Here is a 19,762-nt window from a genome sequence, read left to right as displayed (position 1 = left end):
ATGTAAGAATTATCCCGTTGCGCGCCCCGTGACACATTTATAAAGAACACATTTTTTTTTTCCCTGGCCGATCCTTCCTCCTGTCGCGTCTTTTTTCTTGCGCGTGAACGCATGAAGAAACAAGATTACGCCGATGTATGTAGTACACGGTACACGCGTTAGAAGTTCTGTTTCCTAGAGCCAGAAACGAAGAGGAGAGAAGAGAGGCGGGAGAGCAAAGAAAAAGGAAGAGAGAGATTGACTAACCCTCTTTCACCCGCGGCGAGCGTGATAGTCAACGGGCGATGCGCGACCAAACCTAACCTAACTCCGTTGCCGGTTCTCTAGCAGGGTAAGCAGGCTGAGTCGCCAGGCGACGTTGGAGAGAAAGAGACCGATTAATAAAGAGTGTGGGTGGTGGGGACTAGACCGGCGCATGCGCGCCAACGATGCTTATTGAGCCATGGAGAGGGGCGGTTGGTGCCTCATCGTCGGCGGTGGCGGCAGCGGCGGCGGCGGTGACGGCGACGTGGCATGGTATACGGCCGCATGGATGTAGCGGGGGGCGAGACGGGTAGCTCATATTATGCGGGGGAGGGGATCCCTGGCTCCTCGCAGTCGGGGAAAGGAGAGAAAAGGAAGATAAACGATGGCGGGACAAAGACAACGGCGAATGAGCAAGGAAGGGAAAGGCAGAGAGAATAGGAGGATAAGAGAGAGAGAGAGAGAGAGAGAGAGAGAGAGAGAGANGAGAGAGAGAGAGAGAGAGAGAGAGAGAGAGAGAGAGAGAGAGCGAACGAGACGGTGTGTGTCACGAAAGTTCGTACATACGACCGAGCAAGACGGAGCCGGAAGATCCGACGAAGATAGGGCGAGAATGATAAAGCGAGGGGGTTACGGAAAGGGGAGTGGAACACTGAGAGAGAAAACTTGAGAGAGTCCGAATTAGTGAGAGAGTAGTACGTAGTTGTGCGATAGGTGATAGACAGAGATAGGAACACAGATCTACTGCATATTAGAGAAAGAACGAGAAAGACGTAAAGTGTTGACGAGAGAGAGAGAGAGAGAGAAAGAGAGAGAGAAGGTACGAACCGATGGCCGAGCATGTGAATCGTGGAAGACCGTAGGTGAGATTAAGTGAGACAGACGGAGGGGAATGCAGAAGAACGACTGAAATGCTACGAGAAAGTGGGCAGAAGGAGGGGGGAGAGGAGACAGAGGGAGGGAGAGAGAGGGAAGTAGGAGAAATAGGTTTGCATTTGTGTGGCAGAGTAAAGAGCGAGAAAGGTAGAAGGTGAGCAAGTAGTAGTGGAGAAGTGGTGGGACAGACGAAGTGGGAGTGAAAGGGGCAGGGTAGTGGGAAGGGGGAGGGGTGAGGGGGCGCTAGCATCGGACAGTCGGTGTCGCGCCAGGCCCCCGCTAGCGGCTAGCCAAGCAAGCAGCAAGCAGTCGCAATCCCGTCGCCTAACCAGCATTGCTCGCCTTACCTTTTCACCCTCTTACAAAATCGCATTCGAGGCTTCCGTCAGCTGCATATATTTGCCCCGTTCCATCAGCCGGTCCCTCCGACGTCGTCCGTCGTTTTTCGTCGTCGCCATTGCCGCCGCCACCGCCGCCGTCGCCGTTGCTGCTACTGCCGTCGTCATCGTCGCACACGCAGTACGTCGTCGTTATTGCTCTTGCAATCGTCGTTTAGTCGCGCGTGGTTTTGTTAGCAACGGTCGTATCAAAGGGAAAAGCGCGAGCGAATATAGAAATAATACGGAATTTCTTTTGTGATCGAGTAAGCTGATTATGAGTTGGAACAGTGTAGCAGTTCGCAGCAAGCACGCATCATCCGGGCCAGCGTTGTTCAAGTGAGAAAACAAGTTTTCGTGGTTTTTGGTGTCGCGAGATCCGGCTGATCGACCGGAACTATATAGTGGGAGTAGCGAGAAGGAAAGTATATTTTTTCGACGTTTCTCCTGCCGTTAGTGAGAAAGAGAGCAAGTGCAGCGTTCTAAAAGGCTCCGAAATTCACAATTCGTATGTCACACGTTGAAGGAACAAGCCGTGTCATCGTTCATAGAAGTGCACACAAATAAGAAATATATATATAAATATATATCTACTTTTTTGGTGTGTTGTTCGTTACCACAGTGAGAAGTTGCAAGCTCCAGAAGAACCAGCGAGAAGGCTCACCGACCGCCTAACCTGTCACGGTGACCGACATCACGGCGAGATCGCGGCTGATACCTCCGCGTGTTCCGGCGCAAGGTAGTACAGAGCTCTCTCTATTTTACGATACATATGTATGTGCACGCGTACATCTATATTGTATGTATGTACGTGCAGCTATAGAGCAATAAGTCGTACACGCCATTGCCCGCGCGTGGGCGCTGTGCTGTATGCATTTGGACATATATTACGGTTCACGTCGTCATACCGATGACGTCATCGTTTCCGTAATTGCGTTTTTACGCCGTTGCAGAAACGACGATGTTGCTGTTTCCTTCGTTTTATGCTGTTCACGAGCCACGTAAATTGTTCGATGAAATTCATTTTACACGTTTCCTCACGTTCGAGCGTTCATTCCGCTTGTCTCGCGTGGTTTTAATTCGTCCGAGTTACTGACATATTTTTGTTTCTGACGTTTCTGAGTTTTCGCTCGGCCGATCTGATCGTTGCTCCATATTGCACGCGTTTTTGTTCGCCATACGGGAACGGATGCTGTCGTACGAAACATAACCTTCGAGCTGTACGTTCGCAATTATCGAAACAGTTAATCTTAACGCGCGCGTGCGTTATCGCTGTTTTCTTCGTTACCATCGCGACGCAGAAAAAACGCGCGCAAGTTCGTACGTTATGTTGCAATTCTTACTTCGTGAAACAATTGACATCTTGATCTGTCACATTCTCGCTTCAAACGAGCTAATAATTGACAGTCGTGTTAACGTTTCATTATAAATGTTTCGCAAAATATATAAATTGGAACCGTGTTAATGCACATTACGTACGTGAACATGCAGCGTCCGATTAACCACGTGTCATTAATTTCTCATTTCTTCGTGCTGTATTAGTACGAGAGTTATTTATTTCGGACAACGGTTATCAGCGTGGCAAGTTTTAATTCGGCTCTTTTATTATCATTTTTATACTAGAACTACCAAAGATTTCTCGCGTAATAATACTAATTGACAAGTTACAAGTTACACGTTACAGAAACTTTCGTTTCACAATTTCATAATTTAACATTAAATAGAATAATGTACTTGTAAAGTTTACTTGTAAGATCAGTTTCTCATTTGGTAATTTTTGACTTGCGACTTGTAAAATTTTACCAACAACAAGCATATTAGTTTAATTGTGCAATAAAAGTTTTATTGATTTGTAGCGATGCGTTTTCTGAAAATTCGAACAAGTTTTGGGAAAGTATATGAGTAAAGCGTGGTTTTTTTTTTGCTAACTTCTTTGTAAAAGTTTGATGCTTGATAGTCGACGGTAGTTCTAGTGTTAAATTAGCCCGTAGTTTGGAAATTTCGTCGCGAGAATGGTACAAAATTTAATGACCTGGTGTTCGTGATTCACGACAAAAGTACTCGACGATATAATTTCCGTGAAGTTTTTTCTCCACGGGCAAAAATATACCTGTGGACGTAGACAGGTCTGAAGCTCCGTATGCCTCTAGGGCTCGTGGTTACTGATGTAGATGCATCATCTGTACCAGGCACGTTCCTAAAACAAGATAATACGATGCGTGAGAAGAGCACTCGCGAAACTCGTTACTTTAGAGTGTCTAGCTGGTGGCTGTGATAAATATCGTGACTCCTATGTTTTTCTTTTTTTCCCACAAACGGTATATAAAACGACATTTGACCACTTTTCATTGTATCTTTGTCGCGACATACACAACCATATTTCCCAGTTACGATTATTTTTCGAACATACGTTTCTATAAACTGTTATTGAGCTTTTCACAAAAGCATGGACTACCAATCAAGCGGTTATGTTTGTATGTTATAAATATTTAATTGAGAATTTATGAATTAATTTGATGAACTTAATTTATGAATTAAATTGATCCACGAGCAATCAGGAAGTTAAATGGATTATCTTCTTAAACAGAAGAGTAGTTTAGTGATTTAACTTTGAAAAGTGTTATTTCAGTTGTGCAAGATCGAGGATCTTTGATCCCTTTCCATTTCTATGGCAGCAGGTATATTATCTTAATTCTAATCTTATTTCTTTGAAAACTTTCAAGAATCCTTTGTCTTAGTCAGGTGTGTGTTTTTTTTTAAATGTATTTGAAGGTTTATTTTTAATATAAGAAACAATTGTATCTCCCGAATGTTATGCTTGTACTTCTATTAATACTATACTTAAAATTACTGGAATATCTCCTTTGTAATATTACAAGTGCGCCAAGATGAAAATGAAATTTAAAGTTGTACATTTCGCGGCATAAAGTATTAACGCGTATATTGCCGATTTCATATTAAACTGAATATTCAGATATACTAAACAATGGAATATGTACGACGATAGTCGAACAATAAAACGATTATGAAGTTTTTGAGTAATGAATATTTTACTATATCTTCAATAGTCAGAAGATTAATTAACGGAGTAGACGAAAAGTAGATAAATGATACTGTCGCAATAGGGCACAATGAAAGGCTAATTTCTATGTAGCGTCGAATAAATTGATGTTACAGTGTATGGAGTGCATCCTATACGCATTGGTGTGCGTAGCCTAACGCATCGAATTACAGTACCTTCGTGGGCGTGTCCGACTAACATTCCGACCTCGGTGTCTTTTATCCCATAGAGTCTTACTCCGTTTTTAAAATGCGGTGTCCTTGTTTACGACGATCAGAGGAAATCACACCTACGGCGATGGCCATATAGGCTGCACGCATGCCAGGAGATCACTGCAGATCGAAATAGGAAGAGTAATCGGATGCAAATTACTTATGGCTGAAACAATTGCTGCGTCGTTTCTTTATATTCTTTGTGTTCTTAGTTCGCGTCAATCTGTTTAGGTATTTAGACACATGGTGTAACAACTTTAAGTAAAAATAGAACAGCAAGATAGAACTCGTTCATACAGCTTGAGAGTTTACCCTGATCATTTAATATTATTTAGGGTTAGTGACAATCTAGGCAATTTAGAGCTAGTGACTAGAAATCCGGGTGCGGTCATTTTGACCCTTCTCCCTTTCTTTTCTCTTCCTTATTCCGAAGTATTATACACGTTGACTATTTTGGTAGTTACTGTTTTAAAGAAATCTCATTTTCTCAACCTATTTCAAGTATATTGAAACTTCTGAGTTGTTCTCTTGGAATACCTTCATAGTTGGATTGGTAAGCGTTCGCATTACCGGAATGTTATCTTTGTTATGTCTTCATGCGTTGATTATAGTATGATAAACAAATAACGTTTCTCACTCACATAAATTAATAAGCAACTAGTATTTGTACATATGTCAGATATACGTGTCACACACGGTGAAATATTATATATTTTCATATTTACATGACTTACTTGTCATTTTATACTTTCATATTTTTAAAATGTTAGAAAAAGTTACTATAGCGACGGAACGTTTAAGCTTTTCCTTAAAGAAATAAAAAGAAATGTTTTTCTTTCTTTCTTATTTAATATCTTATTGATATTAATTCCAAAGTTTATTATTACTCTTTAAACAAACACATGATGATTGTGTTTCTTGATTTGTTGCTTTTTTGTTCTTTCTTTCTTCTTGTCAATAATTTATAAATATAAGATATACTTTTTTGAAAGTGTGTCACTCTTTTAATATTCTGGTTATTATTTATCATAGAGAAAGATAATTCCAAATATTGTATAATTTTCTCTGTAAGAAGATTTTAAAATAAATATGCATTCATTATTATACTGTTTCATTTTATCATTTACTTAATCTAAGAGTCTCAATCTTCATTACATACTACATACATACTTGTTGTGCATTTGTTGTGATCCGCCATTTTGATACACAAATTTAGTCACTTTAGCATTAAAAAGAAATTTGCAATGCAAACGTTACAAAAACATACACGCTGAACTTGGTATCTTGAACCGTTTAAACAATTTTCATCCGACAGTTATGTGAATTAGGAAACATCATTGTGAGTAATTCTTCTGTAATCGGTAGGAATTATCCCATGACATCATCGTTCGTGATCACGATACGTAGATACGCGGAGCGAGATATAACAGAAATAAAGAGAGAAAGATGAAGAGAGACAGAGACGCCAGCGCGTTATGGCTTGTGTGACGTAATTGAGTCGAAATTATCCTTGGTTAATAGCGTGTTAGAGGTTCTAGTTTTCCGCAAGTCGCCCGGCTTCGTTCGTTTCCACGTTTCACGCTTTTACGGTGAAACCGGTCCCGAAAATAAAACACACACCGAAATTATGTATAGAGTTACAAACGCGGTAGGGTTCCCCGGCGAAGAACTTCTATTTATACCGTTTCGTGTTGGTCTTGTGCCAAACAGAAAATCACATTTATATCAAATGTCGTTAATTTACAATCCCCGCAAAACATCCGTGGACGAATTTTCGCTAGGTCGTCTCTGGCTGGTGCAGGATCTATACGCTGCTGGCCCATGAGCTCGTAAATCGTTTCACAGATCGTCCGGCCGGTTACACGCGACGCCACGGCAGATATATGTTCTTCTAATCGCGGTATTTCTGCCTCTATGTCGTCGCGCGCCTCTTCTAGGACAACATAATTCGCCACAATTCCGCGGTCGGTACGGGAAAACTTATCGACACCCGGTCGATCGATAACGCGAGAAGGCCATCTAGATGTCCAGATTTGGACGAACTATGTGTACATTCGACGAAACTTCGTTTTGACACACGTATATATAGATATGTATATATATGTATACGCCTGGAGATGCTAGCGCACCAGTTGCATCGGTGCGAATTCCTGTAAGCGTACGAAAAAAAGACGCGCGCGATAGTAAGACGAGTCGTGTGACAGGGTGAAAGTGAAAATATGGAAGCAGTTGCGTTGCTGGCGCATAACGTTGCATGTGCTTGTTAGAAGCTCATCAAAGAAAGTCATTTGGGGAGAGAGCAGGAAGAGATAGTGGCGCGCACAAGAGGCACACTTGCGAACGACAACGCAATCCGTGAGACATGGCACCGCGTTACGTTGAAGGACAGGCGAGTCGTCGCGCCTGAAAACACAAGGCGGGTAAGGAACAACCGACAACGAACTTACAAATATAGGATGCTTCGAAAAACTTTAGGAACGCGTGTACAGTTCACATCGAAATAAGCAAGGAATTTTAATAGGCGTTCTCCGGATATTATTATTATTATTTAGTTCAATCAGTAATAAGACTTTGCTTATGATTACAATACAATACAATTTCGGTGTCCTTTCTTCGACAATTACGTACGCGTTGTCTAAAATCTTTAATTTTTCTCTTATCTGTCGACTTTAGTGTCTGATTCATTGTTTCAGTTCTAACGGTCATTCGGTTTGGTGTACGCTATATGTTTTAAATGGCACGGCGGCCATATTTTTCAAATTTGTCCGTTAAACCGTTACAGACTTGCAGTTCAAATTTTCTTAGAATTTCAAAAATGATTAATAACATTTAGACCGATGCTTATTAAATTTTTTCTTTTTGTTTCTTTCAAACGCCGAACACTATTTCTGAAGCTCGAATGAACAACTTTTTCGAATATTCTGTATATACATGGTATATATAAAATGTGTTGGTAACATTAACGACGAGAAAGAGAAAGGGAGAGAAAGCCTTAAGGTCGATTCTGGTGTCTGTCCCTGAATATTTCTGGTGTGTATGTGTAGGCGGGGTGGGTGTGCCTCGTTTTAATTTTAGTCCCGTGACAGGCTGCTCCCGCGAGGGAGAGATAGGTGGCGTTGACCTGCCAACGTAACCTACAAATATTTCTCTCTCTCTCCTTCTCTCTCACCCATCATCAAGCCCTACCTATTGCTGTCCTTTTCTCTCTGGATCACTGGCGCGCATATGCCTCCGGCGATATATCAACGAAAATCTACGGATGTTCTTACGTTCCCCTTTTTCGGACGCTTGGGTAAACTTATAGTCTTACGACATTCTCCTCTCTCTCTCTCTCTCTTATTCCAAGCGGATCTTTATATGTATCACTGTCTGCGTTCCTCTTTTTCCTCGTGGCTGACCTATCTCTTCGCGTTACGTGTAGAGAGGCTTGATCGAAAAATTGCATCTTATGGAGACACATTTTTATTTCACGTTCGGGAGGCATCTGTTTATTTTCAAAATGTTGGTGAAATATGGTTCTATAAGATGTTGTTTCTCTCATGATTTAGGAAATTGAGCTGCTGTAGTGAAAAATTCAATTGGATATTGCTAGATGTCTGTTGCTTATACGGTTATGTATTATGCGTATTATTCTTCTTGATTCTCTTTCGCCGCTTCTCTTAAATATTACATTTTCCACCTTACTTTCCCGTTGTGAATTTAATTACTCATTTCCACTCGGTTCAATTAGAGAATTTTTAGTGGAATTGCCGCCCGAAACAAAGCAATTGAATTAGAAAGATCGACTGAACAGTTCCGTGATAAGTCATCGGTGCGCTTGAATTCCTGAAGCCGTGTTATACATCAAGTTGGTAATAAATTTTGCCTGTGGTGATGCAATGTTTTTCGACGTTGCTCCTGGAGCAGGAAAAAAGAGAGACTAGAGTGGAACAGGTCGGGGAGGAGGAGGTTGGGGGGGGGGGGCTGAGGGTGGAAAACGGTCGGGTTGTTTTTAATTTAAAAGCGGGCCGATCGTAATTCTGTTTTCCTACCGAACTAGCCGGGGCTGATGGTACATTCATTGCGATAGAATTTGATTTCGCAGAAAACGATAAATATTCAAGGGCACACGGTCGAAACGCGCTCGCCTAGCTCGGTCGTTGCGTGCGCGCGCGTGCACGCTTGCACACGTTTGCGCCGCAGGATGTTCCCATGTGGAATTTCATCGTCGAGAGCATTTTGCGCTGTGACGGTACACGTATAGCGGCCGACTTCTCGACAATGAGTCAGAATGAATGATTTGCAAGCGTTGAAATGCATGAACGAGCAAGCCGAGCGCGACGTCCGATTGGACGACTGCCTCTCCGTAGTTGCGCCCTCGCCATCCTGCACGAATTTATGGCTTCAAAGCGTCCCGATGCATCTACTCTGTGGCGTCAAATTGCTTTCCAGCGGTTTTTTACTCTCCTCCTCCTGCTCTCTCCCCCAGGCCTCGCTTTCTCTCTCTCTCTCTCTCTCTCTCTCTCTCTCTCTCTCTCTCTCTCTCTCTCTCTCTCTATACCCGCAGATCCCCCGTATATTGCGACAGTTTTACGTTTTATCTAATTATATTTCGCCGTCTGACGATAGTTTGTTCGGCCAGGGCTGGGCTAGTCTAGTTAATCTTTCTGCTTTTTCATCCCCTGGTTCTCCTAGGTTTCAATATTTTTCTCCGCAAATTATTTCCTCAACTTCTTCCTTTAACCTTCTTTTCCGTTCGTTTTTATTTTTCAAGCCTAGCAAAGAAAACAATAGAGTCACAATTGGACAGAGTATTTTCTTCCTTAAGAAACAAATTTTGATTTCCACAGCTTTCAATGATTATTTCACGAATTTATCCCGTGTCTTGCTTAGTTGCAAAAGCACGATGTAACCAATCGTTTCCCTTTACGTCAACTTTCCAGGCCAAAAGACTATAAAGATGTAACATCTTGCGTACATGTGCCCAAATGAAAATTTGAGTTATATCAACAATATTTTTTAATAAAGCGAAGGAGACGTACGAACGACGTGCCTCCTGGCCTGTACGTATTAAAATTCAAATTAGATCAACGGCGACGCGTTCGCGTTGGCGAGAGAAACGCGTACGTGCCGAAAGAATACATTCGGAAATACTTCATTCGGAGAGACTTCGTTCTTCGTTATATTGGGGAAAAACATGCGCATCATCGCTGTAACTCTCTCGACTGTTTTGGTAAGAGTAGCCTTGTAATTGTGCGGTGAATATTTCCCGTCGGAACGGAGCTCCCAATGTGCCGACTGGTTTTATCAATCGAAAGCGTCCGGTCGACGTACCTTTCAAAGCTTTCGAATCAGAAAATGGGAAACGTATTACCGAGAACTCTTCTTCTGTAATACTAATAAGACACTTTCTAGAAATTACAAGGGAAATGGAAATGCAGCTTCCCTTTTTAACAATAGGCCGTCTAATTCACTGGAAGACAAATTAAAACGTTAGTTGGAGCGGCGGGGACGAGTTTCTCGGGATTTTAATAACGTCCTCATTTGCAATTCAATTTTTTTCCTCAAACATTTACAGACAAATATACAGCGTGTTTGGTCATTTTTATCTTGTAGGTATTTCAAGTATGTGTTCTCATTAATTTAAATTGCACGTTGGTCGTGTGTGAATTACTAGCTGCGTAATTCTTTAATCCGAAACTTTTATAATCCCACGGTTAAAATTTAACAAAGACGAATCAGTTTCAGTTGGATCATTCCTACTTCTTCCGCAAGTACAAATATAATAATACGGTATATATATACATACATATATATACATATATATTTATTTATCTTTTATAGAAAAAAGATTGTATGTAAACAAGCAAGAAATTAAAACGTTTATCATGGTTAAAAAATTCAAAGTCAGACTAACGATCTCATTCGTTGTGTTGACAATTGCACGACGTTGACAACGATGTTTCCCCTTCACAGAAAAAGTCGTAGTTGCGGACGAATATAAATCCGAGGCGGACAAACAATCCTCGAGTTGATTTCACGAAATACACTCGTGAAATCAACGCGGATGCGGTAACTTGTTAGTTCATAGGCACTTAAATTCCAAAAGTGTGGGTGTAAAGCGAAACATGATCGCGCGTGTGCGCACCACCCACGTACACTGCCGGTCAAAAGTATTTCCACTCTTTGCTTGCTCTTTGTCAGAATGTAATTTAAGAACGATTATCTCCTCTCGGAAAGCTAAACTGATTCTTCCTACAATTTTCTCTCAATTTCATAATTTATGCCGATAGTTTAAGGTTTTCGAGAGTCAAGCGACGCTTCTTCTAAATTCCTCTCGTGGCGAGCATAATTTCACCGCGGTTACGGAATATTATTTCGACCGGGAGGAGAGAAGCAAATTCGGCCGCTAGATTCCCAATTTAAATTTATAAAATTCTGAACGAGCCGGAGTTAATTAATCAAACAGCTAATTAATTCTAATTCCGAATTCAATTAATGATATAAAATTTATATACCCTCATTCGACAAGCGATACGTATGGACACAACCTTGGTTGAGTTCACGCAAATTCACCCAAAAGCGCGGATACTTATCAGCGCTAGTGTACACAGACACGTATACATAAGTATACATGCATACGCAGGCACGTGTGAAATGGCGTAGGTTTCGAACCGATGCCCGCGAATCGCCGATCAATATCGCCATTGTTTTCCATTCAGCTGATAATACCCGTCGGCTTTTGGAGGATGGCGTTCGGTCTTATTGTAGAAGTTCGCTCGTTCAGCTTAGTTCCACGAGGAAAATTTCAGTTGTTTTCGCGCGTTAAATACTTAGCAAACCGGCGGCGCCGGGGGAGGGGGAGGCTATTATATTTAGTTCGGTAACTTTCCCTTCGTCGCGTCGTAACGATTGATCATTTCTGATTACAATCGCGAGCGAGAAGTGTGTGCGTGTGTGTGTGGGGTATTAAACCTTGCACCGTTTCTTTCTCGATTACACCATTGGGGTTACTCGACGGTTTCAGAGAGTTTGTTTGCGAATCGTATTAGCCGACAATTCTGCGAAACTTTGGGTAAAGCTTTGTTTTCCGTAGTCTTATCGCTTTTTTTACTTTACGTTTCGAGTGATTTACACGAAGTAATGTCTAACGTGCGACCATGTCAACGAATGTGAATTTTTTTTTCTCGAGATAAAAATACCGGCACGGCGGACTCGAACAAAGTGTTCATTGAAGTCCAACGTGAATGATATCACGGGTAATTGTTGGATGATATCACTCGTTATTTGGGGAACTTGCGTGGTCTTCTAGGTTTCGAAATAGGACGCACGCGTTGGTGTGTTATCCGGTATAAAGTACATCTGACAATAACCACGACATAATTGCGACATAAAAATGATAATGATAAAAAAGGAAAAGAAACAAATGAAACTTGACCAAATAAGACGTGCCACCCACAAAATTGCAATATTTTCTCAGTTTTACAGTATATTTAAATATAACCCAGGTAAAATGATAAATTTATTACTTCTTAATAATTTCTGTCCAGTGATATCACACCGACGAGTTCAAAAAAAAAAGAAAGCGACGAATTATTGTGTACGGTTCGGTCACTCGTTATGGTCCGCAATCAGTTGCCAGCGTCAAGTGGTCAACGTCGCTGATGAAAATTTTATTTTATTTTAGTCGTTGGTAGTTCTAGCGTCAATAACAAGGCTTTTGTTTCTTGAGAAGTTCGAGATTTTGTTTCTCAATTCTCTGGCTCTTGTACTTGGAATCTCTTGCGCGTTGGCAATATTTAGCCGAAAATTGCAGTATTTTCTCAGTTTTAAGTATATATTGAAGTACAACCCGGGCAAAGCAAATAATGAATTTATTACTTCTTAGTAATTCAAAATGAAGACGAATTATTGTACACGGTTTGGTCACTCGTTATGGTCCGCGAAAACCAGTTACCAGCGCAAGAGTTTGAACTCGTGCTCAAACAAATTCTGGCAATTAATCGAGATTTCCCTCTCGTTTTTCGTAATTTCATTGTCCGCAGGGAAATACCTTGCAACATTGGTGAAAAGTTCCCTAATTGCCGGGACACGTAGGTGGCGAGTTACAGGTGTAAACGATCAAAGTCAATACACGATCCGTCAATAGGAGCAGGTCCGTTCAGGGAGAGCTCACAATAGAGACTCGGCTGAAATGTTTTCCTAGTGAAATCAAAACCGTCCGGCGGGGCACACGCTTTTTACCTTCTCGTGATGTGTTTGACTTTTGCTAGCCTTTTAAGAAGATTGTCGGGGTAGTAGGTATACCTCTTATAGAATTGTGGTTTCTTTTGTGCGGGGTCCTAAAAGGCGAGGTACCTCTCGCAGGGAAAACCGCTCTGTCTGCGGTGCAATAAAAGCTTAAGGTCTTCTTCCGATACCTTCCATTGATCTGCATTCACCACGGTTGACACGCATTTCACGGTGAATAGTTCCGACAGGTACTTGGATAATCATCGATTATCTTTCGCATCACTATTCACCGAGGCCTGCCCTGTGCTCTCCGTCTCGCTCTGTCAGTGATAATTAGCAAAACACGTTGCTGAAAGCTTTCGTTAAAGCAAATTTCTCTCGTTCCCCGTCGAATATTATCGAACGTTAGTAAAACACGGGAGTGAATTCCTTCAGTCAATTACTTTTGATGCATTTATCAAGAATTTCCTACCACCCGTGGTGGTAGTAATCTCTTTAACGAACGAACTTGGCATCGGCGCGAATCGTCCGTGAACGTATGTCTGCGGATATCCTGGAAGTTTCTTGAAGTTCATCGATGCAGAAGAGCCTGAGATCGTCGCGCGAGACGACAGACACATTGTCGTTTTCCCCCGTATTCATGTATGTATGTATGTATATATATATACACATACTCTATCTCCAGATGCCGCGGAATGCCGGGATGCATATGCAAAAACGAACGAGCAGAAATACTTCTTGTCGGCAGGAAGACATCAGACCGCGTTGGAATTCGCGCGCGGTGGTTTTAGAGTCGTATATACAGATGCACGTAGTCGCGCGTAGTCGCAGTGAATGAGGAAGACGTCTTTCTCTTCGATGCTTGACTGGTGAATTTCAAGATCCTTCTAAAGAATCTGCTTCTTGTTCCCTTGTTTCTTTTTTCCTCTTCTTTCCTATCCTTCTATCCTCGTATGTATCGTAAATGTTGCCTCTCTCTTTCTCTCCCTCTTTCTTCCCTTCGCCTTCTCCTCGAAAGTATCAGAAATAACCGTTTTCACCCGGGTGACTCTGACGATCTAAAAATGTAACCCTCCTCCTGTAATTTCGTTCTATCGCTTCGCCTCGCGTTTTCCGCTCCGGCGAAACGACTCCGGCTTGACGCATTCTACGTATGCGTGCGTTTCCCTACTTTGCGAGTAATTTATTCGAAATATTGCTCAACAACGCAGAAACGATTTTAAGAATTCCCAAATACCGAAGGAATTTGTTTTATCCAGCGTCCGTGGAACACGCCGATTGAAATTTATCCGGCTGAAGCACGACCCGAGGGAATCATCATGTTTTTTTCCTTTTTTTTTTTTTTTTGACCAATTTCGAGAACGTTTTCGATCAACTTTCGGTACCCCGATGGGATACACTTTTACGGGGCTGTACTGTTCGTTACACGATTCTCCGCTGTCATAATTTCTATCCATCTAACGGACGATGTCGTCAATTTCACGTGTGTCACAGCGCAGAGAGAAGAGAGAGAGAGTGTGTACGCTGTGCATGCCCAAAATCCTTTTAGCTAATTTAATCGCTAACCTAATCCCATTACAGCCAGTGACAATTCTTAAGCTCGTTGCGTGGAAAGGCTGTACCGTAGTCTGTACTTTTTCTTTTTTTTTTTCTTTTTTCTTTGCACTATCGACGACCATAAGTGAAAAATCTTCTAAAATCAGAGACGTTAAAGTAAAATAGTACAAAAGATTTTTTTTTACGACGCAACACGCAAGCGTATCATTTGTGTATCTTACGAAGAATCGCTCGAGTTACCAAAAATACACTTTTTTTTTTGCATTTATAAAATATTCAAATGGCCACTCTGACCATTTTTTTTCGTAGTTTCGTCAGATATCCACTGCAACTCGGGTTCCTTTCATTTCTAAAATCTTCGATTCTGAAACGTTGATTCAACCGTCCAGGGAGACCAGGGGTTGGTCAGAGAGAGAGAGGGGTTGATCGAAACCGTGCACGAAGGCAAAGTCGCACGAAGCAAGCTACGAATGATCCGCCGGGTGTAACGAGGCAGCTCTCGTGCCCCGGTTCGTTTCAGCCTGGATAATCACGGAGCGGTCGATCGGAAATGTTAAAAATTATTTTTTCCACCCGTCCTTCCTCCCCCCGTCGTCGGCCTATTCAGTCACCTTTTTGCTCTCGACGCTAGACGAGATATCAGCGTCCGTAACGCCGGCATGGTTATCCGGATCAGTGGACGTTTACAATCGAGCAGAATCCCGTGGCTAATTGCGTTCGGCTCTCTAGTGCCGGGGCATTATAAAACGAGAGACGTGCCGTTGCAACGTGTAGGCGCGCAACCGGTGAAATGATGCGCCTCGAAGGTGAAATGTCAAACTCTCGCGTGATCTGCATCAAAGAGAATCAGTGGTTCGTGGGATGCGATTAACGAGCGTTACACAAGCCGTGTTCGCTGGTTGTGTCGGTCGTTCGTCGGATTTCGAGGCGAAGAAACGTTACGAGCTTTCGCTTTATCGAGCCGAAACCGATCGAAAGGATCGATGACGTTGCTTTCAACTACGTTTGATTGACGCGTTCCCATTTGCCATCCAGCTGGCCGGGTTATTTCATATTCTACTTTCGTTCGAATTCCCATGAATGCGACCAAAGCGAGAAAAGAGAAAATATGCGATACCAACTAGAAAATTTCACTTCGTTTCCCATACGTTTCGTACCGTTGTCGGGATGGAATTAACCTGTTCGTTAGTGGATTCTTGCGATTATTTTGCGCATCTCCGATTATTCGAAATAACGGTGAATTCCAATTAAACTGTCTGTAGGGGGGGATATTAATGGTCTGGAAACGGGGGCGATACGCCGAGGTTCAATTCTGAAGTGAATTCACAGTTAATCACGAAGCAGCAGTTAATTTGTCTTGGATGTTGTCCCTGTTTGGTAGTTGGATGTAGCCGGATGGGTGGTTGTTCCGAAGCCGGACGGGTGTGCAAGGTTTCCAACTCCCTCGAACTGTCGTGCAAGGGGGATAATTAGGTATTCGGTGGGTCGCGCGATTTCGAGAAGACGTTCTCTTCCTCGATCGGCGGTGAACGAGTCTCCGGGCACCGGCGTGTGGCGTCGCCGGCGACGTGGACGTCGACGATCATGAAAAGTCTGTGTGTGAGATATTGATTCGGTCGTCCCTCTTTTTCTGCGGCAGTCACGTGAAAGAAGTGGACGAAGCTCGAAGCCGCATTCGTGCACGTATATCGATTCGACCGAGAGAGAAAGAGAGAGAGAGAGAGAGAGAGAGAGAAAGAGAGAAAGAGAGGCGAACGAAGTCTTTCGAGAATACGCGAAAAACTAGTCACGAGGGAGAGATACACGGTGTGCCATGCGAATACGTGGCCGATGCTCCCTCTATCCACTCCTCTGCTCTTCACTTTGTCTCAGCTTGCCGGCTGCAACGGTCATTCATAAAGTCGATTATTATATCTTAATAATCGGCTGCCCGTTGATTCATTGATTACCGCGGTTGGCCGACGGATTAAGAGGTCGCGTCTCTGTTGACCCTTCAATTCTCTCTAGCTTCGATTCATGCCGCATGGGAAACTTTTACCAACGTTTATGTACATCTGTTGTGTTTCGAATTTCTCTCTTTTGATTTTGTTACAAATTACAAATTTGCTCGTCGCGCTCCATTGATCGAGTCGAAAGATTTGGTCAGATGTAGACAACAATTTTGAACATGGAGGAAATTTTAATTGCGAAAGGGTTTTCCGTCGATGAAATTTGTCACGTGGAAAATTTTACGTCAACTTCTATACGTCTGTTTGTACGAGACAAAAGAAAATCTTTCTTTTCTTTAATTTCATTGCAAATTGTAAATTTGCTCACCACGCTCCATTAATTTTACAAAAAGATTCGGTCAGATGCAGAAAACAGTTTTGAACATGGAGAAAATTTTAATTGCAATGGATTTTCAGTCGAAAAAATTTGTCACGTGGAAAATTTTACGTCAACTTCTATACGTCTGTTTGTACGAGATAAAAGAAAATCTTTCTTTTCTTTAATTTCATTACAAATTGTAAATTTGCTCACCACGCTCCATTAATTTCATAAAATGATTCGGTCAGATGCAGGGAACAGTTTTGAACATCGAGAAATATTTAATTGAAATGGATCACCGATCGAAGGGAGATCAATCCCGCGGAGAGTAACCGATTTGCAGTTTGTAAATAACGTTTAGATAAATGAAATTACCGATGCGAAAAGAGGAGAGCCACGTGCGTAATATCGCGGCAGTTGAATACCGAATATTAAATTTCCACGGGAATGCAAGTTTTGCCTTGCTCGGTCCCCGTTATCGGCTATCTTTTAAAACGATAAAGTTCAATTATCGAACTTTATCGCAGAAGTTTCTCGGTAAAAAGTTCTCGAACAGGTATTGTTATCTTTCTCTGTCTCTCTCTCTCTCTCTCTCTCTCTCGTTATAATAAATTCATTTCGTTTCAATTTACCTTAATAAACATGTCTCGTTCGTTCGTTAACGATTCCACCGACGTTCGTTGGTGATTTCTCCGCTGCCGAATCCCTTTTTATTAGTTTGCCCGTTCATAACCGAAGAACGGATAGCTAGTAGCCTGAAAATGAAATGAAACAAAACGGCAAAGAGAAAGCGAGATAGACAAAAAGAGAGATAGAGAGAAAGGGACAAAGTGAACGTCGTGCGCGCGTTCACGTCTGCTCGCGATAATTGTGCGATTTCAAACTTCCGCTTGGAATTACAACTTGGAACAACGTTTCGTTAGACTAGGCCAACTTTATTATTATTCGTCGTTTAGCGCATTGTGCCGTACGTTGTGATTAATAATTAGAGAGAGAGAGAGAAAGAAAAAGAGAAAGAAATGGGGTCTAGGGGAAAACGAACGGAAAGGATTACATTTATTTTACATGATCTTTACGGCCTGATAGTGATTTTTATTAGTAGCCAAGTTCTCGTATCGAGCACGAGCGTCAGAGTGGACGTATCGGATCGTTTCGAATGATTTTCACCGCGGCCGCGGGAAATCCCCCTCGCGGAGACAAACGGTTCGAACGAGAACGTTTCTCTTCCGGACATTTTCTAGCGCGTGTTGAACGCGCGCATACGCCCCCATAACTCTTGCCGGGGTAACATGAGAAACGAGTGGAGCGCCTCCGGGGCCCACGCTTTTCGTAAGCGGCTTACTTGCACGACGGAAAATTGTACTGTGCTACTGTCTCTCTCTTTTTCTCTCTCCCCCCCCCCCCCTTGACCGTTTCTTTTTCTTTACCTTGACTGTCTTTGCGCTCGTACGTAAAGCGGATACTGGGATCGCGTACACTCGCGTCCAGTCGTGAAATCGAAGCTGAAACTCATGTCGTTGGTTTATCGTGTGACAGAAAGTGATGACAAAAAAGAAAATTGAAAAGAACGAGACAATGTTTCCTCATTTCTAAATGAACAATCTCTGTCCCGTTTATAAGAGAATAATTTTTAAATAGTTGATCGACATTTCCTTGCTTCTTTGTTATTTATTTCAAGTCAACGTGTCTTGGGAAAATGTAGATTTAGGATTTGTCTGAAATTACTGTTACTCGGTCCTCGAAACGTGTAAAGGTTTAATGCCTCGTTCTATATCTCTCCTACCAACGATACGCTTGCATCAATGGGAGCCGCCATTTAGCACTTTAATTTACGATCTTGCTGTATCGGTTCTACCGACTGTATGTACGCGAGCTCACGTACCATGTTGTTAGTTAGTAGTAGCGTTTGCTCGTCGATCGGCAATCACATTTCTTCCCAAATATCGATAAAAATCGTACAAATTCGTGCGGATAAAGCAATTAATAACGATCGTCTGACGACTGAATTATATCTGTTTGTAATATTTACAAATGTTGAGTGTAACATTCGTCGTTGTTCCTTTTAATCGATCGGATAATCTCTCTTTATGTTGCTTTCGAAATATTCCACGAGGTATTGTACGCGATAAGAGTTACGCGCTCGAGACGATAACGTTCGTTTCGCAATTCGATTATTATTTTTATAGTCGCGCGAATTCGTGGGAACTGTATAATTCTGACGTGTGTATAATGCCGACTACTGTGTTGGCGAAACGTAGCTTGCATTGGGGAAAGATGCAAGTCGTCGACTGGCAAAACAAATTTTTCCATCGTGGCTATCTTATCTAATCAGCTCTCGTTTTTTCTCGTTTCTCTCGCGCGAAACAGATACATAACACGCTCTTGAAAAGCCAACGCTAAGAAAAGTACGCTAGGTTCGATCAGATTGATTTTGACGGTAACTGCGTGTTCATACAGTTGGTTATACGTCCATAGTTTTAAATGTACATACAGAGAACAGACGTGTGAAACTGTTTGAAAATCGCTTCTGTCCGCTACATTCTGTAATACGCGTTCGTTTGAACCAAGGACCGCGCGTCCTCGACGCCTTTACTTACTCGATTAAGCGTGCTTGCATTGGTAGTCCTGCGCTTTTTCTACTTTACCTTTGCCCTTGTTCGCGGCCTCTGCTTTGTCATCCATTTACACTTGGCCCCCCCCTCCCCCCCCTACGCCTACATACACACGTTCATACAAACATACATACGCATACACATATACATTCTTTGTCTATCAATCTATCAAACTGTCAATCTATGTATCTATCTGTCTTTCTTTCTTTCTTTCATTCACTCCGAAAGCTAAAGCCTTTCAATCGAGTCTGGTCATCACCCTTTCCACAACCACCACTACCGCCCCGCCCAGCCCAGCCCCCCCCC

General features: G+C 42.3%; 1 long non-coding RNA gene across 1 annotated transcript in view; it reads left to right on the top strand.

The window, feature by feature from the left end:
• Positions 1–1,376: 1,376 nt before the first annotated feature.
• The window catches only part of LOC122536171, a 31,482-nt gene continuing 13,096 nt past the window's right edge, over positions 1,377–19,762 (top strand). The window contains exon 1 of the long non-coding RNA XR_006308351.1: positions 1,377–2,235. This is a non-coding gene — a long non-coding RNA (uncharacterized LOC122536171). The remainder of the gene's footprint in view (positions 2,236–19,762) is intronic.

Source organism: Frieseomelitta varia, unplaced genomic scaffold, assembly GCF_011392965.1.
Source record: "Frieseomelitta varia isolate USP_RPSP 00005682 unplaced genomic scaffold, Fvar_1.2 scaffold_154, whole genome shotgun sequence".
Lineage (NCBI taxonomy): Eukaryota > Metazoa > Arthropoda > Insecta > Hymenoptera > Apidae > Frieseomelitta > Frieseomelitta varia.
Note: the sequence above shows the minus strand (reverse complement) of the source record. Positions and strands in the feature narration are given on the sequence as shown.